The sequence below is a fragment of the Stegodyphus dumicola genome, chromosome X2, assembly GCF_044657685.1.
Source record: "Stegodyphus dumicola isolate Sdum_Otavi_A_Nest chromosome X2, ASM4465768v1".
Lineage (NCBI taxonomy): Eukaryota > Metazoa > Arthropoda > Arachnida > Araneae > Eresidae > Stegodyphus > Stegodyphus dumicola.
This window is the reverse complement of record NC_140781.1, coordinates 68,572,206-68,581,942: the sequence shown is the minus strand read 5'-3', so window position 1 is coordinate 68,581,942 and position 9,737 is coordinate 68,572,206. Positions and strand designations below refer to the sequence as shown.

General features: G+C 29.5%; 1 long non-coding RNA gene across 1 annotated transcript; it reads left to right on the top strand.

Moving 5' to 3' along the window:
* The first annotated feature begins 1,137 nt into the window (after window positions 1-1,137).
* On the top strand, window positions 1,138-6,379 carry LOC146992773 (uncharacterized). Its single transcript, XR_015039195.1, has 3 exons — window positions 1,138-1,248; window positions 3,296-3,379; window positions 6,231-6,379. It is a non-coding gene; the product is annotated as an uncharacterized LOC146992773 (long non-coding RNA).
* Window positions 6,380-9,737: the final 3,358 nt, after the last annotated feature.

Here is a 9,737-nt window from a genome sequence, read left to right as displayed (position 1 = left end):
GAAAAGTTTTTTTCAATGGATTAGCATTTTCTAGAATATTTGCAAAATTCTAAATAACATATATTTTTTTTATAAAAAAATGTATAAATTACATGTATAATAACTTACAGATTACTAATCCTACTAAGTATAGGTAAAATTATATATATATATATATATTAATTCTGAAACGAATTTCTTTTTAAAATTTGGGTATAGAGACATTAGGTATTTTTTTGGAAGCAGGAAAGATGAAAAATTAGCAACTGTCTTCGCCGGGAATCGAACGACGGGCCTCTGGAATACCGGCCCAGTGTGCAGAACCACTACACCACGAATACACGCTAGGAAAGCGGGAGAAATACCTTATATTACTAGCCTTTTTAAAGGGCGACTTTTTTTTAAGGGTACCCAATCACTAAATCCTAGGTGTGGATATACCTCATCCAACACTTTTGTAGTTCGGGCGCCACTGTAGAGACATTAGGATTTTTTGGAAAGCCGTAGAGATGAAATATTAGCAACCGCCTTCGCCGGGAATCGAACCACGGACCTCTGAAATACTGGCCCAGAGTGCAGAACCATTACACCACGAAGGCACGCTAGGAAAGCGGGAGAAATACCTCATAAGGAAAAATTTTTTCCCCTAATTACAGGACAGAAAATGTTTTTCAATCGCGCGATCTGTTATTGATATTGAATTACAGTCGTGCGATAATTTCGCAGTAAAAATAATTCTTTGATGACTATCCAAGATTCTAGAAACTTTGGTCTTATATAGAGATGGTCGTCTTATAGAAATAATGCTTAATATCAATATTTATTTATAATCTCAGAACTATTGGTCACTTTCAGGAGTGGTCGTTTGAGAGGCGATATTCTATACATTTATTTACTAATACTCTCAGATTCCAAAAATATGTTTATATTCTCAGAAATATATTGGACAGAAGGTGGTCGTCACATACATGCAAATTTTTACATTTCATTGAAAATTAATTCAGCTTTACTTAACTATTTCCCTATTAATTAATTAATGAGGTAAAGAAAAAAAATATGACATAGTACTGTTTATTACGGAATAATGTAGGAAGTTCTGCAGAACTATATTCTTACGCGTCATTGCACATTGCATCCGGCAAACTACTAGTTCCTTGTATTCTTCCGCAAATCCGTAAACGTCACGCGTCCGTCTGATTTGAAACGAAATCCAAGATGGCTGCGCCATGAGGTTTACTTTTTCTATGGATATTTTTTGTTGCATGAAAGGTAAGTTCATTTGCAATACTTGTATGTTTACTTTTTTGCTTTTCGATTTATGTTATTTTGACAGTTAAATGTGCTAGCTATCACAGCTTTATGAATTGTTACCGTTCTGTCGTGAATTACATGTATATCTCAATGGCTGTCTTCAAATATCTGATTTGTCCTGCTATCCAAATGTTTATGACTGAATTCTTTTTAGTTCAGTTTATGCATTCTGTTTCAAAATATTATGTGTGATCAGATTATTATTTTATTGCAGCAATAAATTTATATTAAATAGTTTGAACGATTGTATAAAAATAAGAGTTTGCATTGTTTTGTTCAAAATACGTATGGTTGAAACATTATCTTAATCTAGTTTGTAATTCAATTTTAAAACATGGAGAATTGGAAGTTTTAAGTTTTTTTGGAGGGTACTGTTCTGTTATCGGGACCGGATTCGGAAATGTATGAACCTGGGTTTGTAAGTATGTGCATATATATACACACACACACATACATTTACAAATATGCAAGTATACATAAATACATTTCTGTAATGTTTTATTGAAGTTGAGAGGGAAATATAAATGCTATCCAGAAAAGGGAATTCTTTTTGCCTGAAATAATAAACTGTACTAAATTATTAATGTTTATATTATTTTAGAAATGCTAATAATAAAGTTTCTCCTCCTTCTCTTCTTTTATTTTGAAATAATTTATAATAAAATAATATATGCATAAGTGTAATTAATGTAAAGTGTCATTCAGTAATATAATTTATTTTTACTGATATTTTTATATTTCTTATCTGGGTTTTCTTTTGGTATTAGAAAGAGGAAGAGAAAAAGACTAATGTTTTAATTAAGAAAGTAATTAAAATATTAGTCTTTTAAATAACACCATTACAGTAATGTTTATTGAAGCAATCAGTACTGTGTGATCGCCAGTGTATAATATTGTTAATATGCATTGTTCATAAGGAAATTTGCTTATCTTTGTGTTATAGTTTTTATTTTAACACAAGCTGAAATTTGAATTATTTCCTGAATCATTAATCAGGCCAATATTCTGCTACATAACATACAAATTTTCATGCAAAATTATTTCTTTGAGTATATTATAAAGCTCATTTAATTTTATTATTTGTACAAATTTTAGACAAATGTAGCATGTATCAGTTAAAGATTTATCAAAGCTTACTTGTTACTTGTGGTAACAAAGAAGTGTGAAAGATATTGTCACATTAGTGAACATGACAATCATTGATGCTTAGTTTAGTAATTTAATAATATACTGAGAAATGCTGGGAACTTTCAGAAATGGACATTTTGGAAATGATGAGCTTCATAAGAAATTTACATGGTTTTATTATTTATTTTTTAGTTAAGAATGGATTTTGGATGTTCATGTGAAAGAATTCTGTTTAATTATATGTGAAAGAATTGTTATAAGTTTGTCATTTAAAAAAAGGATTTAATAGTATGCAATTATCACAATTATCTTTTTATTATACATATATTACTATATATTTCTAATGCACTATGTAAATGTCAGTGCTAAACAATTGAGATACTATTGTCATTGTTTATTGTCAGGGCAATTTTTTCTTGTACATGAAAAATTCTGATACTTTCTGATCATCTGCCCTCACAGCTTCAACTTATGTTAAAACTGCAAGAGTATGTACACAATAACAGCAAAATATGAATATGCATACCACACACATGTATTTACATGCTTTATATTTAATCTTTATTTCCAAATAGTATTCCGTTGGATGAAAAATATGTGAATGTTGACCCAATATATATATTTTTGTGTGTGTGCATCCTAAAATTAAAGTGCTTATTTGAATTACTACTTGTGAACAGAGCAGTAGATATGAACCAGAAACTAACCAAACATTTTGCCAATTTTCATAGCTTTGCAGATAGTCAGAAAGCACCAAAATTTGTAATAATGTTAAGTTTAAATGATGTTCTATAATTTTGTGTTAATTTTTCTAATAATTTTGTGTTAATTTTTCTATTCTATTAATTCTATTATTGTGTTATCAAACTTTCTGTAGGGATTTCAACTGGTTAAGCTGTTATTACCAGAAGAATTTGGTTTTCAAGCTTAAAAAAATCGCAGCTGAAGGATTTTGTGGAAGGTCAGTCACACTGGTTTTAGTTAATTATAATTTAATTTTGGGTGAAGAAGTCTCAAATTTATTTATCATAAGTGTCTAAAAGCCTTCTAAATTAAATTCTGCTTGTTTTGAAATTTTTCATGACATTCATTCTTTAATTATTATTATTTTTTTTTTAATTTACTAACTTAGTCCATGCACATAGTTTTGCATTTAATGCTATATCTTAAATATTATAAAATGTTAAAATTATACATTTCACTTAAAAATGTGGTTGTGACAGTAAATTTTCTGTTACATTTAATCATATCTATAAACACTGGTACAGATCATTTTTCAATAATCTATATATTATTCTGTGTATTTCTTTTACAATCAAGGTCTGGCATATGACTTGCTTTTCAAATTGATGACATGGTGTAATAATGTAATCTAATGGTTAAAGTTTACTATGGAACGGGCCAAATTTAATAAATTATTCTTTGATAGAAATTTATTCATGTGTTCAGTCTGTCTCATCTCTTAAAATTGCTAAAGTAAATTTTATGTACTTGCATTTAGGAATTTTGACTGTATCAGTGGAATTTTGTTTCAGTTATTATAACATGGAAGGGAAAGAATTCATACATAGCTCTTTAAAATTAGTTTATTAAATTCTCTAATAAAGAGGGATGTTTTGTTGTTTTTAAAGTCAATAGAGTTTAATTCAAAAATATGCCACATTAAGGGTTACTTTTTAACCTAGTTTATAATTTTCATTATATTAACATGACTAATAATTGTTATTTGGAATGTTATTTTAACTCAGATATTGTAATAATATCAAAATTCCTTACTTTTTGATAGGTAATCCAAATGTGAAACAAGAAAAGAAAAATGTAGTATATTTATTTCATAGCTCTAAGAAACAAAAACAGCATGAGCACTATTTACTGTCTATCTGCATAGTGTGGCATGTCCCATAAGACTGAGATTTGTATGGTCAAACCCATGTTTCAATTAAAGGAAATGCATGCACAGTCTTCTCATTTTCACTTCGATTAAGGATTCTCTATATACTAACATAAGAAATCTATTAGTTCATACAGTGTTATACATCAATATTTATAGACAATTGTTGTGGCTATGTTTATTATAATCTTGTTCACCGTAATAGCTGGAGTGCCTAAACCATCGTGCTGTGTAAACAAAACTCAAATCTTCATCTCTGCATACTGCTCCACTAGTGTTTAAACCACTGAAATGGTGATTATGGTAGAACATCTTTGGTAAAAATTTACTCTACAGTAACCCTTGGCGAATTGTTTCTTTTTTGATACCAAGATCGGCACCGATTTCAAGATGGGCACTACACAAAACCAAAATAAGAAGTCAAAGACATACACAAACTTGGTGTCCATGTACACATCGACCTATTTTAACTTTAAAAAAAAAAAAAAAAAAAAAGAGAGAGAGAGAGAGAACTGCACAAACTAGGCATTGTGCACTGCCTTAACTTTGCCCATGTACACATCGATCTATTTTCACTTTAAGAAAATCAGAAGGTTAAAACTATCATGTTAACCAGAAAAAATTTGCCGCTGTCTTAAAACATAGAGACAACCAAAAATGCACAAACAGAGCAGAATAAGTTACAAAAAATACATATTTCCTAACATAAAAACATTAAACAACAAATCTTTTAACAAAAATTAACACACAGAGACGAATAAATAAATGAAACGTCATTTTTTAACATACCTTTTTTCCAAATGCATACATTTAGGCTTCCCACCACCATCTCTTCCATCTTCCAGGTAAGCAATTCAATTAAAGTTTTCGTCTCTTAGTCACCTCAGACATACTCAAATGATGATACCCACACCAAAATAATAGCAAGTTCAAAATACAAGACCATACCACTTACATGAAACCAAACACTGCAATTGAAAAGAATGGTAATAACCAAAAACCCGGGTCCATACAAAAGAGTTACTATTACAAAAAAAGAGCCCAAAACTAAGTTTATCACAACACATTGACAATATTTGCAGAAGTAACCCTTTTTTATTGACAAAAACTTAATTTCCCTCCCAAGAATACTTTCGCTAACATTATCAATATTAGGGTTACCAAAAAACTTATTTGACACAATGGGCTTCCAGATTTCATGAACAACCAATACCACTTTGCGATTTTTCTCAGACAGAAACCAAGGTGTACCATACAGCAAAGATTAGCCACATCTTCGTTTATTACTGTTACAACATAAAATATATACTTCTTTGGTAGATTTCTGCAGTTAAATTCAAAAGTTTAAAATGAATAAAATCTAATCTGTGCAGAAAATAAAATCTGTATCGTGATCAGATTTTATTTTCTGCGCATGGTTAACAACCACTTATGTGTTATCAGATGCAGTTAATTATTTTTTACTTGCCAATCTCATGAGACAAGTTTTTTTTTGCTCCTGCAAGATAACTTTACTTTGTGTTACAAAATAAATTCATTCTCATTCTTTTTGGACTTGCTTACACATTAAATTTAAAATAGTTTTATGATTAGGTAAGATGTGATTATCATAATTTTGTTTCTCTCTTTATCTTGGCAACTTTATATGTTAATTCAGTATCCAGGTCACCTACCAATGGCTGATTGATAAAACTCCTCATATGTTCAGCTGGTGGTTTAAGTTTAGTTTCTGGCATAAAAAATTTTAAAAGGCATCCCCCATATTTATTTTACTATAATCAAATAATTGCTACTCTGTTTATAGGTACTAAATGTTAAAAAATTTAAATGCTTCTTTTAATTTGCATTCTAATAGTCATTTGTTTAAATTTAATTATAAATTATATTCACATATAGTAATTGTGAGTGTTTTTTATTTTAGGTGCTGTGAAAGGCAATGGCAGAGATCCAGTTTATCAAGAGTTCTTATATACATAAGAATACATATTTTTTTTACATGGATCTAAGATTATTTTTCAGGAATTAAAAGAAAATGTCATAAATTGGATTAATAAAAACTATTTTGAATTTTGAAAAGTGTTTTTCCTCTGTTAATCATAATATAGTGCCATAAATTTCTGAAAGTGTTTATTTTTCATCCAAATAAATAGGTTTACAAAATTTGTCATATTAATAGTTATTGCAGGATTTAGCATTATTATAAATATTTATTATAACAGATTTAGCTGAACTGCATTTTTAGTCTCTCTGCAGATGAAGTCACAAAGGTAAGTGGTTAGATATTTTTCTGTATTCCCTAATAAGTAATTTTATCTGGTAAATTACCGTTGTAAAAGGGTCATTTTAGATAGGGTCATAGAAGAGTCCGGTATAGTGTAACAAATATTTATTAACAGGTTTAAGTTACACACGGACATTACATTTAACTTTAAGAAAAGTTACAGCGCAACAGTCTGGTACAACCTATCTAGTGGGAGCCTTGCCTTTTACTGAAGTACTTCAGTAAAAGGCGCCTTGCCTTTTACTGAAGTACTTCAGTAAAAGGCAAGTACTGGCTACTCACCAGAGGGCAGCCTTGTTGTCACAGTTAGTCCAGCAGTTTATGTTAAGGGATTGGTTACACCATTACTTGTATACTAAAGGTGAAAGAATAAGCTTTCCTTGAAAATACAAAAATTTTTAGACATTTAAAAAAAATTGGTATACGTAAAAAATTCTCAAATTGCCACATATGCGAAACTTAAAATGTTATATATGAAATATTTCAGAAATATAAATATTTTCACTATTTATTAACTATAATTCACTGCATTTGTTATATTATAATCACAGATTAAGGTAGTAGTGCTTTTCTCACTCTGATTTCTCATGTATTTTGATTCATAAATACATGTATTTATAACACGTACATAAATCCACATGTTTTCATTTCTCTTTTGAGACCGAATAAAAAATGAACTAAACATTTTCGTTGACATTGAGAATTGAACAACAGCTCACCTCAAAATAAAATGAATTAATAAATTTATGGAAAATTTTACACAACGTATATTAAACAGAAAGAATAAACTGAATATACTTAGAAGTATTAATAATTGGTAAAGCTGATTGCAGAATAAAATGCCTTAATTGCATGGTAAACAGTAGATCTTCTTTTGGAATTTTTCTCTGTTGTGTAAAATGCAGGTTTAAATTTTCGATATTGATTGTCATATAAATGGCAATTACTGTGTTATTTTGCTCTGAAATGAATGGTTAGTAATAAAATTCTGGATGAGATAACCTTTAACGTGCTAGAATTTACGAAGTTTAATTTGGTGCTGATTTCAACTGGTAAATTTCATTGTACTGAAATTTGCATAAGCACAAGTGCAAATTATTTTCAGAACTTTTTTTTTTAGTCCAAAAGGGCTATTAGTCTCAAAATGTGACTTCATGTCGTCAATCGTAAACTTGTTTCGCTTTTCATTCAAGTTTTGTCATTTGGCAAAATTTAACATATTAAAATCTAATCTCTTATTGATTAACAAGCCAAGCTATTTAAAAGCAATACACACAGTTCTTAACAATGTATTTTTTTTTTTTTTACTTTTTAATCTGATTGATTTAAAATGCATTTAATTCATCATATATCTAATTGAAAACATTTAATATTTTTATATAATTACATGATATAGTTCTTCACTTTTCAAATATACAGAAGATATTTAAATTTCTGGTGTCAGTATCTTATAAAATGTTTTGCTATTTCCACTGCCCCGTCTGTATTGATAATCTATGCGCTCATAAACTTTGAGCCCTTTTAAGTGACTGCTAAAATCTGAGGCCTTTCAGATTTTTTTTTTTTTTTTTTTTTTTTTTTTTTTTTTTTGTGTGTGTGTGTGTGAGTAGAAAGATAGAATTTTAGAAGAGCTTGAGTTACCTTTTGAATGATGTAAAGAATTGTTAACATAATGTCAAGAACATAATTTTTACAACTAAATATTAAATATATGAAACAGCCTGCAGCATTTTCATGTTACGAAAACATATTGATTTATTCTGTGGCTAGGAATTGATTTAGTTTTAAAAATACAATTTATTCCTTTTAACAATTTCCCAACAGTCTCATCAAAACACTAAAATTTCTTTACATGTTTTAAAGAAAGATGATTCATTTATGTAAAGATTATTAAATGGCTAATTTTATTATTGAATTTTTAATACAAATTAACTGAAATTAGAAACTGATTTTGTAAAATAGTTTAATTGTGAATACTTCAATTTGGGGGCTATTGGATGTTTAAAAATGTTCGAAAGATTTTTAATATCTTAAAAATAAAAGCAAAATTTTCTGTTATAATATTTTGTATTAATAATTCATTTTAATTTCCTTGCTCAGTTTTAATATATTCACAAATTTAGTTTTAAAAACAAAATAAGTTGTATAAATATTCTCAACATTTCTGATTTTTCCTGAGTAACTAGGAGAAGCATTTGAGACTGTCTGTAAAATAAGTAGGTTTTAGATCACTACGACACTTTCACATATTTTCACTGGAAGTTTCTTTGTATATATACCGGGTATTAAGCAGTGGAGAGTATGTATTTTAAAGGTTAAAGTGATATTGTAACTAGTAAAAATTTGAAATCCTGATAACATCCCATACGCTGTCGGTGGGACCTAGATAGGATGTCCTAAGGATATACTGGGATGTGACATTAAACACTCAGGAGGATGAGTTTAGGAGGAAACTGGAATATTACGGGATGTCCTGAGGATGTAGTAAGTAGGACGTTAAGTCCTAATAACATCCCATGAGCTGTCGATGGGAGATAGAAAGGATGTTTTTAGGATATGATGGGATGTGTTTAGGAGGTTAGTGGGATGTCCTGAGGATGTAGTAGGTAGGAGTTCATATCCTAATAACATCCCGCACGCTGTCGATGGGACTTAGGATGTCCTGAGGATATCCCGGGATGTGACATTAAGCACTCGGGAGGAGGTGTTTAGGAGGTTTGCGGGATGTCCTGAGGATGTGCGCATATCCCGCGAGCAACATCCTCGGGATATCCCAAGGATGTTTTTGTGCTATGTGGGAAAAGAAATACACAAAAAGTAAAAAAAGATTCCCGAAATAAGAGATGAATAAATTTAAAATTAGAAAATAAGTGGAATTAAATTTAGAATGTTTTTTATTCAGAATATTTCATTCAAAGATAAATTAGATTGCATACAAACTCTTGACTGACGATTCGAAAAGTCCTTCGAGCCATATACGTAATCCTGAATTCAGATTCTTATTCACATGAGAGAGAATTACTTCCTAATCAGCTGGAATTCCTGAAAAAGTTTCATAATACATAAATTAAAGTTTCATAATACATAAATTAATCAAATTTAACAAAAGGATATACAGAAGCAATTTCCAAACCTTCAACTCACAAA